The sequence below is a fragment of the Oncorhynchus mykiss genome, chromosome 4, assembly GCF_057628025.1.
Source record: "Oncorhynchus mykiss isolate SJ-2025 chromosome 4, ASM5762802v1, whole genome shotgun sequence".
Lineage (NCBI taxonomy): Eukaryota > Metazoa > Chordata > Actinopteri > Salmoniformes > Salmonidae > Oncorhynchus > Oncorhynchus mykiss.
This window is the reverse complement of record NC_143025.1, coordinates 78,639,168-78,651,241: the sequence shown is the minus strand read 5'-3', so window position 1 is coordinate 78,651,241 and position 12,074 is coordinate 78,639,168. Positions and strand designations below refer to the sequence as shown.

Below are 12,074 nucleotides of genomic sequence, written 5' to 3'. Positions count from 1 at the left end.
GGAAACTATTGAGAATGGTAGTAGACGGTATTGCCACCCCTATTTGCCATGTCTTTAACCAAAGCCTAAAGGAGTGTGTATGTCTACAGGTGTGGAAGGAAGCTAAAGTAATTCCACTTCCTAAAAATAGTAAAGCACCCTTTCCTGGATCAAACAGCCACCCAATCAGTTTGCTGCCTGTTCTTCGTAAACTGATGGTGAAAATTGTGTTTACGGTATCCCTCAAGGAAGTTGCCTTGGGCCAATGTTTTTTTTTAAAGCTAAACTTGCTTTTTGCCTTAGTAATCTCTGGTGGCATAGCATTCCACGATGACTTTATACATACAGTGCCTTCAGAAAGCATTCACACCAAATGTTGTTGTGTTACAGCCTGAATTTAAATTTGATTAAATGTAGATGTTTGTCACTGGCCTACACACAATACCCCATAATGTCAGTTTTTTTTTATTTGACAAATTAATAAAAAATGTAAATCCGAAATTTCTTGAGTCAATAAGTATTTAACCCCTTTGTTATGGCAAGCCTAAATAAATTCAGGAGTAAACATTTGCTTAACAAGTCGGACAATACGTTGCATTGACTCACTCTGTGTGCAATAATAGTGTTTAGCATGATTTTTCAATGACTACCTCATCTCTGTACCACTAACATACAATTATTTGTAAGATCCCTCAGTCGAGCAGTGAATTTCAAACACAAAGACCAGGGAGGTTTTGCAATGCCTCGCAAAGAAAGTCACCTATTGGTAGATGGATACAAATGTAAAAGTAGACATTGAATATCCCTTTGAGCATGGTGAAATTATTAACTATACTTTGGATGGTGTATCAATACACCCAGTCACTAAAAAGATACAGGTGTCCTTCCTAACTCAGTTGGAAACAGCTCAGGGATTTCACCATGAGGCCAATTGTGACTTTAAATCAGTTACTGAATTTAATTGCTGTGATAGGAGAGAACTGAGGATCGATCAACAACATTTTAGTTACTCCACAATACTAACATAATTGACAGAGTGAAAAGAAGGAAGCCTTTACAGAATACAAAATATTCCAAAACATGCATCCTGTTTGCAACAAGGCACTGAAGTAATACTGAAAAAAAGGTGGCAGAGCAATTCACGTTTTGGCCTGAATACAAAGTGTTATGTTTGGAGCAAATCCAATACAACACAATACTGAGTACCACTCTCAATATTTTCAAGCATAGTGGTGGCTGCATCATGTTATAGGTATGCTTGTAATCATCAAGGACTGGGGAGCTTTTCAGGATAAAAAATAAATAAACTAAATGAAACTAAGCACAGGCAAAATCTAAAACGCAAGGCTAAATCTACACTGGAGTTGCTTAGCATGAAGACAGTAAATGTTCCTGAGTGGCAGAGTTACAGTTTTTCTTGAAACTCTATATCAAGACCTGCAAATGGTTGTCTAGCAATGATCATCAACCAATTTGACAGAGCTTGAAGACATTTTAAAAGAATCATGGGCAAGTGTTGCACAATCCAGGTGTGGAAAAGTATTTCTTACCCAGAAAAACTCACAGCTGTAATCTCTGCCAAATGTGATTCTAACATATTGATGGAGTGAATACTTATCTAATCAAGATATATTATGTTATGTTTTATGATATGTTGTATTTTTCATACATTTTGCAAATGTAATACTTTTTCTTCCACTTTGACAGAGTATTTTTTGTAGATTGTTGACAAAAAAACTGACAATTAAATCCATTTTAATCCCACTTTGTAACACAACTAAATGTGGGAAAAGTCAAGGGTTTTCATACTCTCTGAAGGCACTGTAAAAAGCTAACCAAAATCCTTTGTAGAATTTGTATGAAGCCATATCATATCTCTATTAAAACATTCAGTTCTAACAGCAGCATTAGGTAAAGCCACTGGAGCATGTTCAGATTTTTGGCCCATGCAGTCTGGCGTGCTACTGTTAGAACACTTACTATATGTGGCGGTCAGTCAAGTGGCCATTTTGTCCTGTTTAGGTCAAAAAAGATAATGGCAAATGGCCAACAGCGAGGGCACAAGAAGCATAGCATAGTAGTCTCTATTACGCAACGAATGACTCGTCTTTATGATTCTTGTTTGAGGTACTGTATTTGAAGGCATTAAAAGCCCCTTGGAAGCAACCAGTTTTATTCAGATAAAATAAAAGCACACACTTGGAGGACGAAGGGGGAATTCAATGTTCCAAAGCGTTATTGTCCATTTCAGGATAAACATTTCTATTCCATTTTGACATGGTTTCCACAGTAGACACACATACAATTGATGATTAAAAGCTGATGCAGGAGGGAAGTGGGTCTGTTTGTAAGAGAGTAGAGGAGAAGTAACGGGTTTAAACAAGGCTGTGTGGTGGTAGCTGGAGACCTCGTTTGGAGACTGTTGGAACAAACAGACAAGATGGGACATGATCTAATGTGCTATGGTGTTAGAACAGCAGGGCTGAGGACATTTTATCTCTTCACTCACGCACCAGCAGACACTCACTTACCATTCTGGATTGCTGGGGATACATCTCAATAGTCTAAAGTGGTTTCCTTTCCTTGTCTTCTTTTCCTCAGTTATATTTTAAGGCCACTTAAAGGAAAACTCCACCAAAAAACTATCTTTTGGTATTTGTTTGGGATTAGTCCATTGTTGATATAGTCCCAAAATGCTTTGCATGACAGAAATCAAGTATTCAAGATACAGTTTATAACTTTCAAAATACAGAAATTACAGCAGGCATTCCTCCCATCATCTCCTGTCCTCACCACCAGGCACTCGCTCACTCTCTCTATGCATCTCAATCCACAAATTGTTTCCTCTCCTTGGCCCTTGTCCACACTCATAACCACTAGGCACTCTCTCTCTCTCTCTCTCTCTCTCTCTCTCTCTTTCTCTCTTTTTCTCTCTCTCTGGTCTGACTGCATCTCAATCTCATTCTAGTAAATTGACCCTTCCCTTCTGCTCTCGTTCACTCCCCTTTGCAGATCTCAAATGAGACCGGGTAAGTGTTAAAGACAGACTTGTCAGTGCTGATGGAGAAAAAGAGATGTGCCGTGAAATAACACTGTCTACCTGTGAATCATAGACTGCCTGCTGAAATTGGCAAAAGCTTTTCATCACGATTTTACACTCCTCCCTCACAATCCACCAGTGTAGTGATATTGTGTTATTACAGATTTCCGCACTCTGTACTATCCACTGAAAATCAATCCCCACATCTTTACTCGCTGTCCTATTTTGCTGAGTGTGTCTTGCTTCATGAAGGCTTCCTTAGAAACAAGAGAAATGAGAGAGGGGGTGAAGAGATGAGATAGAGAGGGTGAGGGGTTAGAGGAGTGAAAGATGGAGAGAGTATTACAGTAAGAGAGTGAAAGTAAGGGAAGGAGAATTAGGACAGGGAGATGGAATGAAGGGATGAGAGATTGAGGACAAAGACTTGAGGGAGTGAGCATGAGGTATTAAATGAAATAATAAAGAGAGATGGTGAGATAGAAAGGGTGAGAGTCTGAGGGATTGAAAGATTGATGAGAGGAACGCGGAAGAGTGTGAAAGGATGAGTGAACGTTCAGTGATTTTGAAATAGGTGTGTTTTACGTGCACCAAATACCTGTATGCTGTACTAATTATAATTGTACCTACATTTTATGCTCTCGCTCCATTTCCTGTTAATCTCTCTACTAATCCACACTGTGTAACCGCTGACAACCTAGAAATGTAACCAATTTTCTATTTGTTGTCCTTACAGGAAGGGCCTTATATGGAACTTGTCTGACTTCGGAGTAATTCTAAGTGGGAGGAGAGGTTTTGTTTAGGCACTTTTACATCCTATGTCTGAATTAAACCCATATTATGATCGTCAGAATTGAATTAAATTAAATTCTTAGAGGTACTGATTTTTTGCTTCCATGTGATTTTAGGTGACACATGTTTGCAATGGAAGTAATAACTCAGAGGAAGATTGTGTGAGTTGAGTTCAATGGGTAGAAATCAACCTCTACCTCCTTCCGCAACAACCCAATTTAATTATGCCAGCTAATTTATTTGTGCCATGCAGTGGTATAAATGTTGAAAGTTGAGGCTGTCCAAACGAAGCTCCAAGGTGCAATTTAAGAGACTCCCAGTCCCAGGCCTCCGCTTTTCCAGCATCCTCTGCTTCCTTGTCACCTAATGAGCTCAACCAATCAGCAGTCTGGGTTCAGATGCCTTTGAAGGCATGACAACAGAGCTTGAGGTCACTGAGGCGGAAAAGTAGAAAGAAATGGAGAACAGATCAACTATAAGCTCACACACACACACACACACACACACACACACGCACAAGAAGTGTATTGGTGTGTGGAGAAGGACAGAACAATGGTTCTTCAATCAATCAAATTTGATGTGTATATTTATTTTTGCAAATAATCTGAGCCTCCCAACAAGCAAGCAGAGGCGACAGTGGCAAGGAAAAACCTGCAGAGGCACCAGGCTCGAGAGGCAGTCCATCTTCTTCTTGCTTGCCAAGGCAAGGGGTTCTTAGAAGCACATTGGCCAAGTTTCCAACAGATCACCATCTTGGGCATTATGGGTAATGTAGTCCTGATCCTGTCTTTAATAAAGAACCAGATCTCCCATCTGAAAACCTTTGAGGTGTTTCTCCTGAGCCTCGCTGCCTCCAACCTGTAAGAGCTCCTTGTCGTAAACATCTGTAACATCATCATGTTATTTATCTGTCCTCACCACCTTGTCCTGCCGGACGCTCAAGTTCTTCATGGTGAGAGTAAAGTAGAGTACAGTATACAGTGCCTTGCGAAAGTATTCGGCCCCCTTGAACTTTGCGACCTTTTGCCACATTTCAGGCTTCAAACATAGAGATATAAAACTGTATTTTTTTGTGAAGAATCAACAACAAGTGGGACACAATCATGAAGTGGAACGACATTTATTGGATATTTCAAACTTTTTTAACAAATCAAAAACGGAAAAATTGGGCGTGCAAAATTATTCAGCCCCTTTACTTTCGGTGCAGCAAACTCTCTCCAGAAGTTCAGTGAGGATCTCTGAATGATCCAATGTTGACCTAAATTACTAATGATGATAAATACAATCCACCTGTGTGTAATCAAGTCTCCGTATGAATGCACCTGCACTGTGATAGTCTCAGAGGTCCGTTAAAAGCGCAGAGAGCATCATGAAGAACAAGGAACACACCAGGCAGGTCCGAGATACTGTTGTGAAGAAGTTTAAAGCCGGATTTGGATACAAAAAGATTTCCCAAGCTTTAAACATCCCAAGGAGCACTGTGCAAGCGATAATATTGAAATGGAAGGAGTATCAGACCACTGCAAATCTACCAAGACCTGGCCGTCCCTCTAAACTTTCAGCTCATACAAGGAGAAGACTGATCAAAGATGCAGCCAAGAGGCCCATGATCACTCTGGATGAACTGCAGAGATCTACAGCTGAGGTGGGAGACTCTGTCCATAGGACAACAATCAGTCGGATATTGCACAAATCTGGCCTTTATGGAAGAAGAAAGAAGAAAGCCATTTCTTAATGATATCCATAAAAAGTGTTGTTTAAAGTTTGCCAAAAGCCACCTGGGAGACACACCAAACATGTGGAAGAAGGTGCTCTGGTCAGATGAAACCAAAATTGAACTTTTTGGCAACAATGCAAAACGTTATGTTTGGCGTAAAAGCAACACAGCTGAACACACCATCCCCACTGTCAAACATGGTGGTGGCAGCATCATGGTTTGGGCCTGCTTTTCTTCAGCAGGGACAGGGAAGATGGTTAAAATTGATGGGAAGATGGATGGAGCCAAATACAGGACCATTCTGGAAGAAAACCTGATGGAGTCTGCAAAAGACCTGAGACTGGGACGGAGATTTGTCTTCCAACAAGACGATGATCCAAAACATAAAGCAAAATCTACAATGGAATGGTTCAAAAATAAACATATCCAGGTGTTAGAATGGCCAAGTCAAAGTCCAGACCTGAATCCAATCGAGAATCTGTGGAAAGAACTGAAAACTGCTGTTCACAAATGCTCTCCATCCAACCTCACTGAGCTCGAGCTGTTTTGCAAGGAGGAATGGGAAAAAAATTCAGTCTCTCGATGTGCAAAACTGATAGAGACATACCACAAGCGACTTACAGCTGTAATCGCAGCAAAAGACCTAGAAATACTGTCACCCTGGATCTCGAAATTGCTTTTCTGGCTCAGTGGTAGGCTATTGACAGTGCTTTTTGTTGTGTTACAGTGTGGAGGGTTATATGAGTTTGTGCAATGGTCAGGCGGAATTTACACAGTCTCATAAGTACAAATGTACTTATAAATCATTCCTGTCAGAAACAAGTTGACAGCAGCTGATATAATTGTATAATCTCATAATGTATTGATCTATTTGTTTGGAATGTAGGTGTTCGGCGAAATCGGCAGCATCCTCTTCACATTCCTCATCAGCATCTTCTGGTACCAGACAACATCTGGTTGGCCTGGGCTGTGAGTGGGATGTGTGTGATGCTAGCCATGTTCCTGGAAGCTCCTACCTATCTCATGAACGTAGATGGTCATATGGATAACTATACGCAAGACGGAGGCTGCCCTCCAGACTTCATCCAGTGTCCCAAGGAGAACTGCCCGACCATTAACTGTGTCTTCAGGTATATTTTCATCCTGCTCTGCAACCTGCTGCCTCTATTCATTGTCATCGTCACCAGCTGTCTCATTGTAAAGGTCTGTAACCACCTTGGAGTCGGTAGAGGTTGCCCCTAACCACATCCCTCTAATAGTTAATAAGGTTATTTTTGAGGGTGGAGTGATCGGATTCTAGATCTGTGGATAGTGGCAATGCTCTGTCTGTGACCACTTGTTTGCTTAGGGTTGTCCAGTTGACAGACACATTGTCAACAACATTAGTTGAACATACCTACCGTATTATAACTCATTATGTATAGAAGTTTTACTGAATGACTAAAATGTTGGTGAACCAGGTGCTGCTGGTTCAGAGGAGGGTGGTGGTGCCAGCGCTGAGTGCAGCAGGGGCGCCAGTGGAGCAGCCTCCCAGGAAGAAGGTCTCTACCTAGGGATCGAAAGGAACACAGTGGGCATCCTGGCTGCCATGGGGGTGTTCCAGGCGGAATGGATCCCCTTTTGGACCGAGGTGGAGTTCTTCATCACAACGTCCTATACCACAATCAGCCCTTATGTGTATGGGATAGGGAGTAACCTGTTTTCTGTGAAACACAGTTAAGAAGTAATGGAAGAAATAATTTTTAGGCCTTAAGCAATTTTCTGTGCAGTATGATTATGGGATAAGGGAATAACCTCTTCTCTGAAACATGTAACAAAGTAATTGTGGTATATTTATAAACCCTCTGTGTTAGATGTAGGTGATTCTCTATTTTCTCTGAAGTAATTTTAAGAAGTCAAAGCACGGTTTTTAGACGTAAACTACCGGTCAAAAGTTTTAGAAATCCTACTGATTCCAGGGTTTTTCTTTATTTTTTACTATTTTCTACATTGTGGAATAATAGTGAAGACATCAAAACTATTAAATAAAACATATGGAATAATGTAGTAACCAAAAGTGTTAAACAAATCAAAATGTATTTTATATTTGAGATTCTTCAAATAGCCACCCTTTGCCTTGATGAAAGCTTTGCAAACTCTTGGCATTCTCAACCAGCTTCATGAGTTGAATGTATTTCAATTAACAGGTGTGCCTTAAAAGTGAATTTGTGAAATGTATTTCCTTCTTAATGCATTTGAGCCAATCAATTGTGTTGTGAGGTAGGGGTGGTATACAGAAGATAACCCTATTTGGTAAAATACCAAGTCCATAATATTGCAAGAACAGCTGAAATAAGCAGAGAAACGACAGTCCGTTAATTTAAGACATGAAGATCAGTCAATCCGGAAACTTTCAAGAACTTTTAAAATGTCTTAAAGTGCTGTTGCAAAAATCATCAAGCGCTTTGATGAAACTGGCTCTCACGAGGACTGCCACAGGAAAGGAAGACCCAGAGTTACCTCTGCTGCAGAGGATAAGTTCATTAGAGTTACCAGCCTCAGAAATGGCAGCCCAAATAAATGGTTTGCAGAGTTCAAGTAACAGACACATCTCAACATCAACTGTTCAGAGGAGACTGCATGAATCAGGCCTCCATGGTCAAATTGCTACAAAGAAACAACTACTAAAGGACAACAACAAGAAGAAAAGACTTGCTTGGGTCAAGAAACACGAGCAATGGACATTAGACCAGTGGAAATCTGTCCTTTGGTCTGATGAATCCAAATTGGAGATTTTTGGTTCAAACCGCTGTGTCTTTTGAGACGCAGAGTGAACGGATGATCTCCGCATGTGTGAAGCATGGAGGAGGAGGTGTGATGGTGTGGAGGTGCTTTGCTGGTGACACTGCCTGTGATTTATTCAAGGCACACTTAACCAGCATGGCTACCACAGCATTCTGCAGTGATACGTCATCCCATCTGGTTTGCGCTTAGTGGGACTATCATTTTTTTTCTCCAAAAGAACAATGACCCAAAACGAACATCCTTGAATAAATCACAGGCAGTGTCACCAGCAAAGCACCTCCTGTGTAAGGGCTATTTGACCAAGAAGGAGAGTGATGGAGTGCTGCATCAGATGACCTGGCCTCCACAATCATCTGACCTCAACCCAATTGAGATGGTTTGGGATGAGTTGGACCACAGAGTGAAAGAAAAGCAGCCAACAAGTACTCCGCATATGTGAGAACTCCTTCAAAACTGCTGGAAAAGCATTCCTCATGAAGTTGGTTGAGAGAATGCCAAGAGTGTGCAAAGCTATCATCAAGGCAAAGGGTGGCTACTTTGAAGAATCTAAAATATATTTTGATTTGTTTAACAATTTTTTTTGTTACTACATGATGTGTTATTTCTTAGTTTTGATGTCTCCACTATTATTCTACAATGTAGAAAATAGTGAAAATAAATAAAAACCCTTGAATGAGTAGGTGTGTCCAAACTTTTGACTGGTACTGTGTGTGTGTGTGTGTGTGTGTGTGTGTGTGTGTACAGTTTAAGTCTTAAGTTTACATACACCTCATCCAAATACATTTAAATTCTGTTTTTTTGCAATTCCTGACATTTAATCCTAGTAAAAATTCCTTGTCTTAGGTCAGTTAGGATCACCACTTTATTTTAAGAATGTGAAATGTCAGAATAATAGTAGAGAGAATGATTTATTTCAGCTTTTATTTCATTCATCAAATACCTAGTGGGTCAGAAGTTTACATACACTTAATTAGTATTTGGTAGCATTGCCTTTAAATTGTTTAACTTGGGTCAAACGTTTCGGGTAGCCTTCCACAAGTTTCCCACCATAAATTTGATTAATTTTGGCCCATTCTTCCTGACAGAGCTGGTGTAACTGAGTCAGGTTTGTAGCCCTCCTTGCTCGCACACGCTTTTTCAGTTTTGCCCACAAATGTTCTATAGGGTTGAGGTCAGGGCTTTGTGATGGCCACTCCAATACCTTGACTTTGTTGTCCTTAAGCCATTTTGCCACAACTTTGGAAGTATGCTTGGGGTCATTGTCCATTTGGAAGATCTAAGCGTTAACTTCCTGACTGATGTCTAGATATGTTGCTTGAATATATCCACATAATTTTCCTTCCTCGTGCAGCTATCTATTTTGTGAAGGGCTCCAGCCCTTCCTGCAGCAAAACACGCCCACAACATGATGCTGCCACCCCTGTGCTTCATGGTTGGGATGGTGTTCTTCGGCTGGCAAGCCTCCCCCTTTTTCCTCCAAACATAACGATGGTCATTGTGGCCAAACAGTTCTATTTTTGTTTCATCAGACCAGAGGACATTTCTCCATAGGTACAATCTTTGTCCCCATGTGCAGCTGCAAACCGTAGTCTGGCTTTTTTTATGGAGGTTTTGGAGCAGTGGCTTCTTCCTTGCTGAGCGGCCTTTCAGGTTATGTCGATATAGGACTCGTTTTACTGTGGATATAGATACTTTTGTACCTGTTTCCTCCAGCATCTTCACAAGGTCCTTTGCTGTTGTTCTGGGATTGATTTGTACCTTTCGCACCAAAGTACGTTAATCTCTAGGAGACAGAACGCGTCTCCTTCCTGAGCGGTATAACGGTTGCGTGGCCCCGTGGTGTTTATACTTGCATACCATTGTTTGTACAGATGAACGTGGTACCTTCAGGCGTTTGGAAATTGTTCCCAAGGATGAACCAGACTTGTGGAGGTCTACAATTTAGCTGATTTGTTTTTATTTTCCCATGATGTCAAGCAAAGAGGCACTGAGTTTGAAGGTAGGCCTTGAAATACATCCACAGGTACACCTCCAATTGACTCAAATTATGTCAATTAGCCTATCAGAAGCTTCTAAAGCCATGACATAATTTTCAGGAATTTTCCAAGCTGTTTATAAGCACAGTCAACTTCGTGTATGTAAACTTCTGACTCACTGGAATTGTGATACAGTGAATTATAAGTGAAATAATCTGTCTGTAAACAATTGTTAGAAAAGTGACTTGTGTCATGCACAAAGTAGATGTCCTAACCGACTTGCCAAAACTATAGTTTCTTAACAAGAAATTTATGGAGTGGTTGAAAAATGAGTTTTAATGACTCCAACCTAAGTGTATGTAAACTTCCGACTTCAACTGTATATATAACATTGAACTCTGTCTATGATTGAATGTGCCCATGACACTTGACAACAATGAAAATAAGTCTTGACTTTTTGTTTATGTAACCTCAACAGGTTTGGTATATGTATCTATTGCCTGGTGCAACATTTTGTGTATTTTAAGTTGTCAAATAAAATCATACTGGGAACTATCCACCATGGTGTGTTAGGAGTACAATAACTGTATGGAATAGGGAATATTCTATACTTCTCTAAAACATTTTCAAAGTATTTAGGAAATGGATCTTTCAATTTGTTTGTGTGGAAACCAGGGTCAAAATGTTTGTAAGAGGATAGCTTACTAGTAACACATTTATATGTTTGTTTGAAACCAAATCTGATCAGTAGCACACTTGGAGGAACAACTGACCATACTCATTGTGTAAATATAAATATTTGACATGCATGTTGTTACATTCTAAGCAATTTTAACTGGTATTGAATTGCATCTCAAATAAATAAGGAATAGAGTGATTTAGATTCATTGATCTGTCAATAGTTACAGGCTGCAATGTGCAGAAATGGTAAAGGCTCAAGTCATCTCATTTCTCACTCCACTCACAATAGGTGTTCAACTCAACATGATAATCTAAACCACATCACAGTCATATAAGATCTATTGTCAGACAGGGAATTTTAATTAACAAAAAAAAACCTATGTCGGCTTCAGACTCGTTTTAACTCAAAATAACTGGTCAAATCCTGTTGAAATAATCAGTGATTAATCATCAATAGTAGTGATGATTATTGATTGATAATCATGAACGATGGATTTCAATTGACAAATGTAATTAGTTCAATGCCGAATTACAATAGAATAGACTAGCCTAGTCTACTTGTATTTCCCAAATGCGTCTTGATGCTGTTATTGTTGTTGTGAGATTTATGCCATACACAAGTCGCCACTATTATAAGACCACTCATTCGTTTTTGCTTCTCATGATTACTCATTCACGATATAATTTAGATGCAAATATTATTTTGATATTTCGTAGATCTGAAATGTCGTTTTTGTCTTTTAAAACATTAATCAAACGTGCGGGTGAGGCCTGTATGTGAGTCTAACTCCTGACTGGGTAGAAACAGCGAGACAACGGAACATCATTAGGGAAGTGTTTAAGCATGCTTATACCGACACTCGAAATGTTATAAACGATTGACTATTCGAAGCATTCACAAAATAGCCCGAAAAGTGTTTGCCGGCTATTTATTTTAGGATGACAGGATGTAGATGTTTGTGGCAGGATTTTGTCTCTAATTCATTTTAGTGTTCTAACCTAGAAAGAAAATTGTTGCGGCCCTCACAGCCTGTCGAAGGCGGCAATAGGTTGCAATACTCTGCTGGCCCTGGAGTCCTGTATCTGGGCTCCTTGTCCTTCACTCTCC

At 40.0% G+C, this 12,074-nt stretch overlaps 1 pseudogene; it reads left to right on the top strand.

Moving 5' to 3' along the window:
- Positions 1 to 1,484: 1,484 nt before the first annotated feature.
- Positions 1,485 to 6,914, top strand: LOC110521074 (uncharacterized; annotated as a pseudogene).
- The last annotated feature ends 5,160 nt before the right edge of the window (positions 6,915 to 12,074 follow it).